Raw genomic sequence first — 17,530 nt, 5'->3', positions numbered from 1 at the left:
GTATCTGCCTCAAAGGGTTTTGTTGTTGTTGTTGTTGTTTTAGCATTAAGTGAATTAATCACCTGGCACATTGCATGTGCTGAGTAAATGTTAGCTGTTATTATTATTTTCAGGACTGGGCCAATTCTAGTTAGTTAATGCATCAAGTTCTTAGCAGTCAATGACCAGAGGCCAAGCGAGTCTAAGGTCTGGGAACGGTCAGAGGAAACTGGATAGTAGCCCTGGGAGTACTTGTATTGAAGCCTGTAGGTTCTGTCCCTGTATTCTCTGTGAACCCAGATTGAGTCTGAATTAGAAGCTCGCAACAGTCTGATCAGCATCTTTCTGAAGACCTTGTACACTCACCTGATAGATCTCTAAGTGGGAGGTGTCACCCAGAGTGCAGCCAGCGATGCCACCCACAGCTGGGATTTTAGGCAGACTAAGTGGATGTCCTGGGGCTGGTGTCAGCGCCAAAGGTAAAACCACACTTTTGCTCCTCTCATTGCCTTCTGGGGCTGAGTGATCCTGAGACACAGTCTGGACACCTGGGATGTGACCTTGCGGTGGGCTTCCTGTAGGTGCATCCCCTTCTGTCTGGGTAGTTAGGCTGGGAGTGGAGTGGAGTGAAGGGAGGCAGGTCCTAAAACATTGAGATTCTCAGCCTCGATCTGCAGGGGTTTTTGGTTTTTTTTTTTGGTGGCAGCCGTGTGCAGGGATTTTTACAGCTATGTTTTCCCTGATTTTTATGGCTCTCTGGGGCCTTGCTGCTTCTCCCTTCTGAATCAAAGCCTAACTAGAAATGTGTGCCTCACCCCTCCGTGAATTTCTTCCCTCTTCTGTAAACCAAGCAACCTTCAATTAAACAGAAGCAAGTTTGGAGAGTGATACTTTCTCATTCCAGACTTGGTGAAACCTCACAAACTTCTAGCCATTACCTGACATATACTGCTACATTGGCATCAAAGAGCAGGTGGCTGGGCAGGACCATCTCCCATTGTCCAGTCAGGGACAAATCCTGGTCAAATGCAGACTCACTTTGCTTGTCCACACTCCTCCTCAAGAGTCCAGATGGTCCCTTTTGACCTGTGGGGCCCACTCTGACCTGTAGTGACTTTGAACCCAAGGCCTGCCTTCTGCCTGTGCCAGATAAGCCATTTTCCTAAATGTATCTTCAGTCAATAACCTTTTAAGGTTGTACCTACCAAGTCTCCATTGTGTCTCGGGGTTGATTGTCTAAGAAGGTAAACACAGGTAAGATTCAGAGGGTAAATGGGAACCACGTGCCCCCTCATATCCCTTTATTTCTGGGCTGCCACCTTGCTTGCTGAGGGGAGCCAGGTGTGCGGTGGCAAGGTCTGCAGTGCTACCTATAAAAAGCTGTCGAGTGCCCATTCAGCCTTGGAACATGCATGGAGCACTTACCATTAAAATGGCAAATTACTGCTTCTTGCATTGCAGACAGATTCTTTACCATCTGAGCCACCAGGGAAGCCCCGTGACAGAGAGAAGAAAGCACAAATCCCAAAGAAGCCTAGAGGAAACACAGAGAGCTATCCAAATATTATCTCTCTGGGGAAGTCTTCCCTAATTTGTTTTCTAGAATACTTTGCATATTTTATTGCTTGTGTCATTGCATTGCACTGAGGTTTAATTGTGCTTATAGGTTTGATTTCCCAACAGGTTCTGAGTTCTTTGACGGCAGGGAGCTTGCCTAATTTTTCTTTTTGTTTTCAGTAGCTAATACTTGTGCTTGCCTGGTGGCTCAGTGCTAAAGAATCTGCCTGCCGATGCAGGAGACTCAGGAGATGCCAGCTTGATCCCTGGTTAACAAGAACCCCTGGAGAAGGAAATGGCAACCCACTTCAGTATTCTTGCCTGGGAAATTCCTTGGACAGAGGAGACTGGTGGGCTACAGTCCATGGGGTCTCGAAAGTGTCAGACATGACTTAGAGACTGAACAGCAAACCAGTACTTAATATGAGTTTGTTGAATAAATAGCAGGTAAATAACAGTCCTAGTTCCTGAACTGCTCACTATCATCTGAGCTTTCAGATAGCCCACCGAATGCCTACCTTAGCCACCTTCCTTGAAAGCATCATGCAGGGGTCCATGTTGGGAAAGGACTTACAGCAGGCCCCAACTCCCATTCCCACTTTACTGCTCTGCGCTGTCCCAGGCCAGCCAGGGAAATAATGACCCTGCTACCCTCTGACCAAGATCTCTTATCTTCTTTTTCGGGCTGGCCCTCCTGCTGCAGCTGGTAAGTGCCCCATGGATGGGGAGTGCCAGGGGTCCCTGGGTACAAGGGACATTAGTCAGGGAAGGGACCATCTCTTATTTCCCTGCCATTCCAGGCACCAGAATAGTCTGTTACTTCACTAACTGGAGCCAGTACTGCTCTGAGGTTGCCTGCTACATGCCCGAGAGTGTGGACCCTTGCCGCTGCACACACATCACCTATGCTTTTGCTGGCATGACCAACTACCAGATCACAACCATCGAGTGGAATGATGAGAACCCTCTATGCTGGCATTAATGGGCTCAAGCACTAGAGAGTTCTGTGCTTGGGCTCTGGGCTGAGTTGGAAGTCTTTCAGAAGTCCTTAAAGATACCAGTATCAGAATGCCTAGTCTTTGAGTCCTGTTTGCAATCACCCTCATGCCTCATTGGCAGAGTTGTTAACATCACTCTCCCCAGGGGAGGCAGGTTGCTGTCATTTGCCTAGATTATTTTCTTAGCAGACCCTCTGCATTGTATTCTATGGGTCCCATGAGGTACTACCTACAAGGGATTCATTGTGAATACAGTTCCCTGGAGTTCTCTGCATTGCAGTAAAGTCCCACACCACCCTATGAGCTAGCTACCAGTTTAATTTAAGATGGCTCTCGTGCCAATTAAACACTTGGCATGTTTATTGGGTGACTACTGATGAATTGGGTGAGCCAGGCCTTATGCTAAGTGCTTTTGATTTATTTTTTTTAATGTAACCCTCACAACAGATGCAAAGTTTTAACAGATATTTTAAATTGAAGACACTGTATCATAGAGAAGTTTTCCTTAGACCATACAATTAGTAAGTGGCAGAATCCAGGAATGCCTGACCAGTTTATCAGATAGGTTAATTGACACTTTGGTCCAGTTGGGAATCAGTGGGTAGGTTTTAAGGTCACACTCAAAGGACCTGGTGCCTGCCGGGAGTCCCCATGGAATAGAGGAGTTAGTTTGAATCCTGCTCTGCCAGCCTTGGTAGCTGGGTGATGTGAAACAAACTGCTTAACCTTTCTGAATATTACTTAGAGGGCAATGTGAGACTAATAGTTCCTGCCTGATTGTAAGCGTGACAGGAGCAATGCATGTGACATGCCTGGCATTTGGTAAGCATTTAGTAAACTGCAGACACTTCTACTGCCCCTACTCCTTGCTCTTTCCTTTAAAAGACTCAGACTTTCAGCTTTCTGGTCTTGTGTATCCCAACAGCTCCAGCCTACCTACCATCTGTGTTAAGGGACTGCTTTTAGATTCTTTCATCCTCCCTAGGATGGCCTGCCTTGTCTTCCCCTGAAGCTTCCTGTCAAAGCAGAATCCATCAGCCCACTCTCAGGGCCAGGAACAGGAACCTGTTCAATGAGTATTAATACTGTGTCCTGGAGGTACCTATAGTAAGAGAGTGCATGTGTGCTAAGTCACTTTAGCTGTGTCCAACTCTTTGCCATCCTGTGGACTCTAACTCACCAGGCTCCTCTGTCCATGGGATTCTCCAGGCAAGAATGTGAGAGTGGGTAGCCATGCCTTCCGCCAGGAGATCTTCCCAACCCAGGGATCCAACCCACGTCTCCTGTGTCTTCTGCATTGCAGGTGGATTCTTTACTGCTCAGCCACTGAGGAAGCCTCAGTAAGAGGGTACCTTGCTCTTATAGAGAGCTTTGCTCCCAGCACAAGAGCATAGACTGGTAATAGGGCAGGCCTGGGGCTGCTCAGGTGTGGGATAAGAGGGTGGTCAGCAGATGACATCACTTTCCCTGGGGAATTGCATTTACACTGGAATCTTCCTATCTCCAGCAATACAGAACTGAAAACCCTGATATCTGTTGGAGGCTGGAACTTTGGGACCCAAGGGTGAGACTTTGTATTCAAGGCAGAATCACTCCCAGATTTGTCTCATCCAGACTTCAAGTTCTCTAAGATTCTCTGACATGGGTCATCTCTAGATTTCAGGTATCAGTTTAGATATCCCTTAACCTTCTCATCAGAGTCCTCTTTGAAGTCTTTCCCTCCTTGATCATAGCTCTTACCAGGCTGTAATTTAAATGATTGTCTACTTATCTATACCTTCCTCCAAAGAAGCTCCTCCAAGGCAGAAACTATTTTATTCGTCACTATATCCCAGCACTATCAAACGTCAAATGAACACCTGAATAATTGAATATACATCTGGACAAATAAGAGGCTAAGTGACAAGACAGGATCCAAGAGCTTAGATCACTATTGCTTCTTCCTGTGTTCCATGTCCCCCATCCCCTGGCCCCAAGTACTCCATGGGAGAACTCTGCATTTGAGAAAGTCCATGTCGAAGCCCCTCACTGCCACTAAGATCATAATGACTTGTTGACTCCAGATTCTCTGACATGGTGGCCACTGCTGAGAACCACCAGACCTTCATCCAGTCAGTCATACAGCTTTTGAGGAAGAACAACTTCGATGGGCTGGGTATTGATTGGGAGTATCCTGGCAACTGTGACAGCCCAGCTGACACCAAGCAACTCCTCACTGTCCTGTTGAAGGTGACTTACTTTCTCTGTGTCCAAAGAATATAGGATCTAGGTGGGGGAGAAGACCTCTGCATGATGAGGAGTTCTGAATACAGCTGAAAGTGTGACTCTCAGCCTGCCTGCCTCAAAGCCTGATTTCTTTAGTGCAAGATCAGATCATGCTTTCAGGGAAAACTCATAGAGCCAAGTTATAGAGACTAGTGTAAGGCAGCACAATGAAAGGTAACTTATTTATAGTAAGAAACCTGCCAAAGAGTCTGAAACATTCATGTTCTAAGCATCGCTATGGGAAGTCAAATAGTCCTCAAATAGGTCCTTCCCTGAGGGGCAGTGTATAGGACAAGATGAGCCAATTACAGACTGAGATGCTCAATAGCCCCTCGCTTTAGTGAGTGGAGGCAGATGCCTCCAGGGGGTATTTCTGCCACCAGGAACAGACATAAAGTTGTTGGGCCAGAGTGTTTTCTCCTCTGGGCAGCTTGTTTGAGCACCAATGATTGCTTTGATACTCTTACTTCCTCATCCTTCATGATTGATTTTTCCAATTGCTACATTTAATTACATGTAGTTTGTAGAGGTAGGAGCCATTTTTTGTCCTATAGAAGCTTTTTAGTTTTGTTTTTATGCTCTGGACATTATTTGTTCATTTTAGTTATTTATTTTTTAATAATTTTATTTATTTATTGTTTGTGCTGGGTCTTCCCAGCCAGTCCCAGGTTGCTGATTTCTGCTGCATGGGCTTTTCTCTAGTTGCAGTGAGCAGGAGCTACTCTGTAGTTGCAGCGCACGGGCTTTTCATTGTGGTGGCTTCTCTTGTTGAGCACAGGCATTAGGGTTGGGGCTCCAGTAGCTGTGGTTCCTGGGCTCTAGAGCACAGGCTCAGTAGTTGTTGCACATGGGCTTAGTTGCTTCATGGTGTGTGAGATCTTCCCAGACCAGGGATTGAACCTGTGTCTCCTGCATTGGCAGGCGGATTCTTTACCTTTGAGTCACCAGGGAAGCCCTGGTTGTTTTAATATTTAAAAGGTCTCTTTTACATAGAAGGACTCTTAGAAGGTCACCAATTTTCTCTCAAAACAAGGTTTTTTTGAAGAAAAACTCATTTTTGTTCCCAAAGACCAACAATACTTTCTGAAGCAAAGAACTCTAAGTTGAATACTTTTTAGCTTCCCTTATGAGAATCATGACCTTGTAAGATGCTTATTGGTCCTTGCAGCTTCAGTCCAGTGTCCTCTGTTCAATAGGAAATGTATGAGGCTTTTGAGCACGAAGTCACCCAGAGCAACAAGCCCAGGTTGCTGATTTCTGCTGCTGTCTCAGCTGGCAAAGGTACCTTTGAGACTGCCTACCAGATCCCTGAAATGTCAAAGCAAGTAATCCCCAGGCCTGTGGGCCCAAGTTCAGAGCTAATTAACCCTGAGACCTCCCCCATACATTGGCTAATGCTCAGATACCCTGGAGAGAGAGGGCTCTGTCCCAGAAGAATAAGATGATCCCAAAGCCTGAGAGAGACATGGGAAGCCAGTCAAAATTCTTAATGACAAAAGGCTACTTGGAAAAGTTAGTTGAGTTTCATACTTTTATAAGACCTGAAGGTCTGAGTGCAATGAATTATTGATTACAGACTGTGTGCCTTCTATATATCAACTTTTCAAATAAAGGTGAGACAGAATGGAGTAAAGAATACTAAAGCATAATCCTTCATGACATGATTACAAACCATATTCAGTTGGGACTGGGACCTTTAGGGGAAGTGGGATGGAGAGTATTATTTTCCTTGGGTCATTTTTCTTCTGTTGTATCCTACCTCCCATTACCCAAGGTACATGGACCTCATCAATGTGATGACCTATGACCTGAGGGGTTCCTGGGATGGTTTCACAGGAGAGGACAGCCCTTTGTTTTCAGGACCCAACGACAAGGGAGACTACAAATACTTCAGTGTGGTAAGTGAGGATTTGGGCCAGTCAGCTCTGATGGATATTTTCAACCAAGTCTTGAGATCTCTGGCCAAAGAGTAAAAGGAAGGCTGAGGAAGCTTGATGGACAAGATGAAGATAGTGAACTTTCTTAACTCAGTTCATGTTGCCTACTTCCTTGTGCCTATGATTAATTGTACTCATTTATTTTTTACACCAAAGGAAGCAGAATTGTGGTTTGGGATAATACCAAACATTATAAAACTATCATTTTCATTGATATTAGGAACATATTTCATGATCTATCTTGCCCTTAATCTTCCTCACTTTCTCCCTCTAAGATTGATCTTCCTAACTTGTATGGCATAGGAAGCTATATAATAAACCTTCTTAATGATTAGTAGATGTATAAATTGATTAGATGTGATTTCAGTGCAGAATTCAACCAGAGATTTTAAAATAGGTATGGGAAAGTCTCCCAGGGGAATACCCTATGCTTACACAATTCTGAGATATGGTATTTTGCCAGTTGGGGAAATGAGAGGATGCATGACTGAACTCGTTACATTCCAAATGCCAAGTCTAGTAGAGGGGAAGAAGGATAATGGGACATTTCATTCCTAATTGACACTGAGCCCTGCTACCTACACAATGTACCTCTTAACGAGGGTGCCTATAACACCCAGTTCCAGAAGGGAGGGTACGCCTTTCCTTTCTATGAGGCTGGGTTATGGAAGAGTCTTGACTGCAGGCTATGTCTAAAGTGGATGGGAAACTGGGTAGAAAATGTTGACTATTCCACAGGCCTCTGGGCACAAGCTCAGCTGCTTCTTAGTAAACATCTTCCTTACCTTTCCTCTAGGATTATGCAATGAACTACTGGAAAAACCAAGATGCCCTGCTGAGAAACTGATGGGGGCTTTGGGGCTTATGCCAGTACCTTCTCTCTCGCCAACCCTCCCACCGTGGCCTGGATGCTCCCTCCTCTGGCCCAGGGGCTGCCAGAGCCTACACGCAGGAGGCAGGGAGTCTTGCCTACTTTGAGGTAATGTCCCAGAGGTCTGGGAAGACCAAGGAGATTGACTCTCTGTTCTAAACGGTCAAAAATACTTCCAAAAAAAGAATTTATTCTTTGATTTCTAATCAGGGTACCCCATGTTGCCTGCTCTGAGTGTGTGTGGTAGGGAGGGAAGGGTAAACTATAAATAAAATATCTTAAATTTTAATCTTTTAGAGTAAATATGCATGATTAATACTAATAATGGTTAACATTTACCAAGTCCAAATGGATAGCCAGCTCTGTTTTTATATATTATCCTATTTAACACTCAACAATGGTGAGATGGATTTTGTCATCTTACACAGACGACAGGGAGGCACAGAGGGATTAAGAAGCCTGCTCAAGGTCATAGAACCTAAGTGGCCGAGCTAAGATTCAAACTAAGGTTGTCCAGCTCCAGCATCTCAGACCCTAACCATTATGCATTAGCATCCCCTTGTTGGCTCTTTTGTGACAAACATTCTTTCAAATAAAGGAACAAACAAGCTAGTTTCAAAGGGAAACTGGGGCACAAGGCACAAAGAAGCTGCTCTGTTCCTTATGCACAGATGGGTGTTGGCACACCCAGGAATGGCAGGAATTCAGGTCTCATCTTCCCAGCCAGTGCCCTTTCCACGTTGCCACCCACAGGAGGAAGAGCAAGGAGCCTGGGTGAAATGGGAGCCATGCGCTCTTATTTCCAGTAAAGAGGGGTGGGGTGGGAGTGTATTCCAGAAAAGAAAGAGAGGGAGAGGGAGACATGAGCCGGGCAGAGCCAGGTCCATCTGAGCCGTGATTGCTCCTCTTGCCCTAGGTTTGTTCCCTCCTGAAAGGAGCCACTGAAGTGTGGAATGCTCCCCGGAGGTCCCCTGTGCCTACAGGGGAATCAGTAGATTGGATATGCCAACCCCAAGAGCTTCATGATCAAGGTAAGTCCCTCTAAACCCTACCTTCTGTACACCTGGGAGAGGCAGGGAACCTCCCCTCCAAGTACATTGGAATTAGCACAAGAAAATACCGAAGGGAGGAAAAGCAAAACCCAAGGTGGCCCCGAGGTCTCGAGGGAGCCAGTGGTCCAGCTGCAGAGCCCGGCAGTTGGAACAGCCCCTCTGCTCCTCAGCAACTGCAGGGGTTCCTCCCTTCCCTCAGTCCCTCCCCCTTCCCATGCCCAGCCCCCAGGCCCCTTCCTGGACTCTCCCCTTTGACCCCTGCCCTCCTCAACTCTATGACTCTGCTCCTGATCCAGCTCTCTGGCACTCTTCCTGCCCCAGGACCACAGTGTAGATCCGAGTTCCTTCCTCTCCTCTGCTCCTGCTTACAGTAACTTTATGCAGGAAGAACCCAAAATCTGGAGATGAGAGACCCATGGGGCCATTGGGCATCTGCCCACTGGCCTTTACATGCTCACATCTGGATGGTTACTGTTTATCAGCCCCAAAGCCCTTCACTCGATACCTCATAATCACCAGCTGTCTCTCTGCCCAGACACTTGCCACTTGAAGGGCCCTGTGTATCTTTTGCCACTGCAACCCACTCAAGCTCCAGCTCAAACAGGCCTTCGCAGAAGGTGGCTGGTGATACAGAGAGCAGGCGTGAGACTCATTCTCCCTGACTTGGTAGTCCTAAAAATCTCTCCTTGTCCACAACTATGTCCATGAGTCCTTCAAAGTGCCTGTGGAAAGCCATTCTCCATTCCCTCCTCTCCATGACTGGATCATGGTCTTCCCCGTCATTCTGCTGGAGTCATTCCCTGCATTTGTGTAAAGGCCGCCCTACAGTCCCCTGATTCTCTCCCACAGGCTGAGTGGCTGCTGAAGAACAGGTTGGGGTGGCCATGGTCTGGAGCATTGGCTTGGATGACTTCACAGGCACTTCCTGTGGACAAGGCAAATACCCTTTCATGCATGCCCTCAAGTCTGCACTTGGCGTCTCCACTCCTGGTGAGCAGTGATGCACCTCCCACCATCCACAAGATGACAAAATGGACATGGTTAAGGAGGCATAAAAGACCATCCAGTGCTCCCCTCAGCCTGGCCTCAAAGGAAGCCCCCTTCAGATCTTCCACCTGTCCTAGCATGTCCATGGGCACTGGCATTTGTGACTCAGAAAGAAAGACTCAGATGGCTGCTATGGGGTAGCCCTTGGGTGGCTGCCCTCATGAAAGGTCCATCACTGTTCCCAAGAGTTCTTCTTGTAGAGCTGTCCTGGGAGCCCCTGGAGAACATCTGGAAGCCTGGGTACGGAGGGGACCACAAACACCTTGTTCTGTTCTCATCTGTCCAGCTCCAGCCTTTAGGAACTATGTGGAATAAAGACGACAAACCAAGGAAGGGATGCCAAAGTTAGATGATGAGGAAAGGGATGAAAAAAAGAGAACTCTGAAGGGGTTCAACTGGCCCTTTTTCTGAAGTGAGGAGCAGAGTTACAATTGGTCTCAGGATACAATTTTGCCCCTAACATAAGGACCAGGGCACATGCAGAAAGCAGAAGGGAGGGGGCAGGAAACCATGGGGACAGCCAGTGCTGACTGATGGACCATGTCAGGTCTGCCGGTTCTTCCAACTTTCAAGTTACCCTCACAGGTGCTCTTGGAGACCAGGCGTAATTAGTCTATTTAAACATAAAAACTAGGGAGGTATTAGTCAAAGGGTGCATGTTTTAGTTATACAATATGGATAAATCCTGGAGATCTATTGTAGAACACAGTAACTATTGTTAACAATGCTTTATTGTATACTTTACAATTTGCTAAAAGGGTAGATCCTATGATACGTGCTCTTATTGCAAAAGTTAATAATAAAGAGGGTGAGAGGAGACTTTTGGAGGGGATGAACATGTTTATGGCATTGATTGTGGTAAACATGATGTGTACTTATCTCCATCTCATCAAGTTGTATGCATTAACGGTTTTTTTATATGCCAGTCATACCTAATAAAGTGGTTTAAAAGGAAAGATATTAGTGTAGTTGGCATTGCACAGGCTCTGTACTCAAGACAGAACTGGTTTTGAATCTCAGTTCACCTTAGCTGACATGAATAAAATGATTTTTAAAATTCCTCCACTCTGTAGGATTTTGGTGGGGAGGTATGGACTTCCCAGGTGGTGCTAGTGGTAAAGAACCTACCTGCCAATGTAGGAGATGTAAGAGACCCACGTTAGATCCCTGGATCAGGAAGATCCCCTGGAGGAGAGCATGGCAAACCACTCCAGTATTCTTGCCTGGAGAATCCCCATGAACAGAGGAGCCAGGCAGACTACAGTCCACAGGGTCGCAAGAGTCAGACATGACTGAAGCAACTTAGCATACATGGAACATAGTATTTGGGCAAGCATTTAAGGGATGGAGGTGATAAATAAGCATTATTTCCCCCTTAAACATAAACTAAAAACAAAACTAGTAATTGTTAAGTACTTAGTATTTTACATACCATACACACTGGGAAATGCTTCACAGAGTAATTCTCAGATTAGTGTCTCTAATACAAGTAAAGGGAGGAATTGGGGCTCAGAGAAGTTAATGACTTATTTGTGGTCACTGAGCTCATGGCAGAGCTGGGCTATGAACTCGGGGATCACTGATTCAGGCCCAGAGCATTTAACCACTGGTTCAGATAACATGAGGATCCCCTGGTGACACTACAGACACAACACTTGTGCTGGGAAAGGAGACCACTCTAGAACCTATGGGTTCCTTTACTTATTCTCTCAGGTTGCAGAGTGCCCCCCTCTACTGTGGGCTCCTCCACAAACACTGAAGCTCGCAAGACTGGCAGCACTGATGACAGTGGATTCTGTGCCAAAAAGTCTGGCGGTCTCTATCCCAGCCCCACCAGCAAGCATGCCTTCTACAACTGCACGGATGCACATATACCTATGAGGAGGCTTGTCGGGCAGGCCTGGTCTTTGACACAAGCTGCTCTTGCTGTAACTGGGCTTAAGCTATCCCCTTGTGGGGTCCACCGGGGACTCTAGGAACAGAATGATGATTAATGGAAGTTTTGCCTCAGAATGCCTCATGTCTACTTTGATTTATAAGTCTGTGTGATACTCTCTTGCGTGTAAAAGAGAAGTCCTGCCTTCCTGCTCCCTAGATGGCTGGAGAGGTTGGGGCTGGGAGAGGAGGGGTAGTGACTGGGACCTCTCTGAGCCTCTCTCTGGGAAGTTCTGGAGCTCTGGGCTCCTCCTGAGGCAGAAGGGGAGTGGAAATGGGAAGGTCTAGGAGGAAAGAAAGATCAGATCCATATTCTTTCTCATAAGTATGCCTCCAAATGGTCTTGCAAAAGGACCTAGAACAGTGGCTGAACTCAGAACTCTCAATTTACTATATCTCCTCCTTCAGGAAACTCTTCTTTCACCAGGTTTACTCAGACTCCAGGGCTATACAACCCAAGCAAACCATACTTGTTTGAGGACAGAGCATGATAGCCAACTGCAGGACAGTCCACACACTCCACTTCCACACCTGTGAGCCTAGGAATAAAGTTCATCAGCATGATATAGAAATTAGCTCATTAAAAAAAAATTAGTTCATCATCTTCATTGCCCCACCACACCTGAATATGCCTTCAATTCCCTAAGGGAAAGCAACAAGAAAATGAGAATACACATCACAGCAGGGGTGGGAGATCTCATTCCTGACATCTCCAGGGTGGCATGGCCTCTGCTCCAAGGACCTGAGGAAGAGAGCAGCTCACCAAGTCAGGAAGAGTTTCCACACTAACCAGCTCATTTTTTGGGTCAGGGAAGGGTGGTTCTGGGCATCGTGCTCTTTGAACAAAACCAGTGTAAACAACAAGCAGAACCCCTGGAAGTTAATTTCTTTCCTTCCCATCTCATCAGCTGAATATGAGCAGTGTTTCTATCTATCTCAGTTTGTCTGGGATAGTCCTGGTTGTTAACTATTGTCCTTGCCTCCTGTTGATTTAATAAGTTTTACTGGTTTTAAAATTTTACTTAAATTTTTTTTTTCTACTAGCCATAGCAAAGTTATCTGGAATGGATTCGACAACCCTCCACTTTATACTACTTTCAATTTCTGCCATGTCTGTACACAGTGTTCTTACTTTAAAACACAGGGTTAAATCTAAATGATCACTGGTGATGACCCATCTCTCTTTTCCTGGTTCTTTTCTGGGTGGTGCTGTGATTAGTTGCTCTGTTGCGTCCGACCCTTTGAGAGCCCATGGACAGTAGCTTCTCAGGCTCCTCTGTCCATGGGGATTCTCCAGGTAAAAATACTGGAGTGGGTTGCCATGCCCTCCTCCAGGGGATCCTCCCAACCTAGGGATCAAACCCAGGTCTCCCACACTGCAGGCAGATTCTTTACCATCTGAGCCACCAGGGAAGCCCTGCTCTTTTCTGACAAAGCTTAAACTATAGCCTCTTACAATGGCCACTTGCAGATACTCACTGACAAATGAACGTGTGCTTGGATGGAAGCAGCTAGGGATAGCTATTTCCTTCGGTCTGCCTGGCTAGAGTGGAGAAGGCAATGGCAACCCACTCCAGTCCTCTTGCCTGGAGAATCCCATGGACGGAGGAGCCTGGTAGGCTGCAGTCCATGGGGTTGCTAAGAGTCGGACACGACTGACTTCATTTTCACTTTTCACTTTCATGCATTGGAGAAGGAAATGGCAACCCACTCCAGTGTTCTCGCCTGGAGACTCCCAGGGACGGCGGAGCCTGGTGGGCTGCCGTCTGTGGGGTTGCACAGAGTCGGACATGACTGAAACAACTTAGCAGCAGCAACAACAGCCAGGCTAGAGGGGGAGGTCTTGATACTGCCGCTCCTTGCTGGGCCGCCTACTGTGCTGTGCCCTGAACCATGGCCTGCAAGATGCACAAAATCATCAGGTCGCCTACATGGGATCAGTGGGAAATTTGGGAAAATACAGGCTAGAATTAAGTGGAATATGAACAGGTAAAGAGAAATCAAGCAGTCACACCATTGAACTTGTAGAGAGTAATGTGAATGCTCTTGCTACAGGGCTTGTCATTTGTTGTGTGGCATAAATCTACAACCACTTATTTTATTCTCTGACAACACTTTCTATTTTTCAAGTAACTGCTTTTGTTAGCAATAAGCTACATACAATTAAAGTGACTATATAATGAAAAATTAAGCACTGAATTTCCATATTCCAAGAAAGTTGAGATGAATTTATAACTTGTGTAAGATGTTAGTTGACATTAACTATCTACCATAGGGTTGTTGAGTATTGCATGAAAACCAGAGGACACAAATCTGCTGAATAAGCATCACCATCTATTTCTAAATTACTAATTAGTTTAACAGGATTTTACTTAAATTTGACTACTTAACAGAGGTAGTTACTAAAGGTATTTTATATCACGTGGTGAAGCATAAAATGTCAATTTAGGTAAATATAAGAACACTTTTCCTATAGAACAGAAGTACCAAATTCATTTCTCTCTTTTTCTACTGTGTATGTATGTGTGTATGTGTGCACACAATTATATAAGTGAAACTGTTTGCAGAATAATTTCACAGCTTTTACACAATACCAAATTTACATTGATGTAATCTGATGCATTATATAGAAAATCAGATAAGTTAATTCTAATAATAGTTGAATTTTTTCACCTAGTTCATGAAATCAAAGTAAAGCTTTTTGTGGTTCATTTCATCAAAGGTGAAACATCTGACATTATTGTAAATGCTATAGTAAATTCAGTTTAAAAGTTCAACATTAAAAATTATTTTTGTGGTGATGAATTTAAATGTCAGTGGAAAACAACACTATGCACAAAAAATATTCTTTCTAAAGTTAAAAAACCCTACAGAGCAGAAATGTCCTGGGAGTTAGCTGAAGTCACAAATCACTCACTAATGTGTTTTTAAATATGGCATTCTATCATTCAAGATAAAAGTTATAAAATTTTCAAATATTTTTATACGCAAAGAGTAACTGATCTGTAACTTTTTGGACAATGCTGATGTTGAGTCAAGAAAATATACATCAATGTGCCAGTACAAGCTTCCTCTCTTTGCTGCCTATTTTCTGTTTGATTTTAGAAATGTTTGGACCATTAAAGAATAACTTCTTAATTAATTCAAAGTGTTCCACAGTGGTACTGAATTTTTAAAAAAAATTGTACGTCTTCTACATTTTGGTTGCATTTTATTCCCAATTGGTTATAAATGTTTTATCAAAGTATTTAATGGAGACTCTCTAAAACATTTTAATGTTTGAAGTTTTCATAAGTTAATATTATCAAAAAAGAATTTTGCAAATAAGAAGACTCTGAAAGAGGCACTGAACAAATTAAACAAGAAGTGCTCAAATGTTATATAACGTACAATTTTGAAATTTTAACATTTTGAAACATTTCAATTTGTAAAGAAGACCATTTTGATAGAGCTACTATTTTTAGTATGATTTTTAATTGGATATATTTATTACTAATTAGATTAGAAAGAAACTGAAGAGGTGTACAATCTTGCATCTAAGTTTGGGGAAATATTCAAAGGAGTCATGAAGATAGTTGTTGAAGAAATCTTCTATGGATGGAAGCAAAAAAGATAGCATCTGTGAAAATATTAGCATTATAATATTAAAACATTTTAGTAGAAAAAAACAGAATTGAGAATATCCCCCATTTAGCAGGTTTCCTAGGTGGCTCAGTGGTAAAGAATCCACTGCTAATGCAGGAGGTGCAAGAGACACAGGTTTGATCCCTGGGTGGGGAAGATCCCTTGGAAATGGAAACCCGCTCCAATATTTTTGACTGGAAAATTCCATGGACAGAGGCACCTGGTGGGCTATAATCCATGGGATCACAGAGTTGGATACGACTGAGTGACTGAGTACACACATACCCATTTAGCAGAATTTCCTCTGAGCATCTGTAAGGAGAGTTTTCCTCAATTAAAAATTTTCTGGCCTACAAAGAAAAATCAGGAGAGTTATTGTGGACTGAATTGTATCACTCCAAAATGCATATGTTGAAGTGCTAATCCTAAGTACCTCAGACTGACTGTACTTGGCGATAAGGCCCCTAAAGAGGTAATTGAGGTAAAATAAGGTCATTAGGGTGACCCGTAATCCAACATGACTGGTTTCCTTATGAAAGATTAGGACACACCCACAGAGACAAACAGAGGAAAGACCATGTGAAGACACGTGGTGAAGACGGGCATCTATAAACCAAAGAGAGAGTCCTCAGAAGAAGCCAACCCAGCAGATACCTTGGGCTCAGACTTCTAGCCTCTAGAACTATGAGGTAATAAACTTCTATTGTATAAGCCATCTAGACTGTGGTATTTTGTTGTGGTAGCCCTAGCAATCTCACACCAAAGGTATCAACATCTTTGAAATGATTAATCATGAAAAGCAATTTTAAAGATTTCAAGCAACATTATAAAAAATAATAAAACCATACTGAAAAATCTTTATTCTTCAGAAAAATGCCAGTAACACCTTACTTAGAAATATGGCTAAGAAATTGATTGATGTTTGTGATATGTAGCAAGAATAATTATTTAAAATTTTAAATATTTACTGTGCATACATACTCACTTTTTAGAAAAAAAATCTTTGCGAATAGTTTTAACAAAACTATATAAGTTCATTTGTATAGCAAAACACTAAGCAAAAGTAAACGTTTCAAAAATTACATATTTCTTTTTTTAATAGGCATTAGAATTTTATTAATTTTTATTGGAGTATAGTTGCTTTTAAAAATTATGTATTTCTAATGCCCCTTTCACTCTCAAGCATGTCTGGGTTTGGATGATGAATCGTGTGAAAGGACTCTGAATTGTTGATCAGATATTCCATTGTAAACTGAATGTCCTTATAAGTTTGCAGAAAAGAAGATCCCAGCTGTACACAGAGTGGGGACCCAGTCATTCTGTAAACGAACTAAAAAGGGAAAACTTGAACTTAATTTTTTGTGGATCTGACATATTTCACAGCCATTACAGCACCTCTGGCCCAGAGATCCTCATCCCTCTGTGATCCCTTGGCTTGCACTTTAGCCTTCTGTAGTAAGTCTGGATTGCTGTCTTTATCTGGACAGTCCACACACCACATGGCTCCTTATCTCATTGCTCTGGCTCTGCCAGGAAGGAAGTCACCCTCGGTATTCCCCCCAGAACTCTCTCCAAGTCCCTTCCTGCTGCTTTATTTATTTAACCAATATTTACATAGCACTCTATGAACAGGCCCGGTCCTCAGCACTCTAATAAACATCAAGTCGCTGGATTTCGCGAGGACCCCCTGCGGTAGTCATGGGTGATTATTCCCACTTTACAGGAAACCGGCACGGAGAGGCTGAGAGACTAGCCCAAGGTCAAAGGGCTGGAAAACGCTTTTCAAAGCTGGCGGCATGACTCAGGTGTTCGTGATCTTAGCCCACACTCTGCTCTTTGGCCCAACCCCACCCTGAGGCCACTCTTCATCCCAGTCCGGGCTCCAATCTTTGGATCACTCTCAGACCTGAGGGGGAAAGCGAAGTGGGGCGGTCAGGGGGTTAGCACTCGGTGTTTTAGGACCTGGTCCCCTGACTTCAGCACACCCCTTCCAGGAATCTGAAGTCATCACGCTGCGCCTGACTGTCTGATCGCCCTTGGGGCGGGGAAAGGACCGCCAAGCGGGAGCCGGGATGGTTTGGAGTAAAATAACAGATGGTGACCCAACTGCGCTGCCCCAGGCGACCGGGCGGAGCAATCGGTTGCCCAGAGCTGTATTGCGGAGAACCACCAGCACCCGCTCCTGCAAGGAAAGATGCACTCCGCGCGCCGGCCGGGAAAGCGGCTGCCCTCTTCCCCCTCACCTCTGCCCTCCCTTCCCCACCC

At 44.5% G+C, this 17,530-nt stretch overlaps 1 pseudogene; it reads left to right on the top strand.

Annotated features, from left to right (window-relative positions):
* The first annotated feature begins 391 nt into the window (after positions 1-391).
* LOC122676740 lies at positions 392-17,018 on the top strand (annotated as a pseudogene).
* The last annotated feature ends 512 nt before the right edge of the window (positions 17,019-17,530 follow it).

Source organism: Cervus elaphus, chromosome 20, assembly GCF_910594005.1.
Source record: "Cervus elaphus chromosome 20, mCerEla1.1, whole genome shotgun sequence".
Lineage (NCBI taxonomy): Eukaryota > Metazoa > Chordata > Mammalia > Artiodactyla > Cervidae > Cervus > Cervus elaphus.
This window is presented reverse-complemented; position numbering and strand designations above follow the sequence as displayed.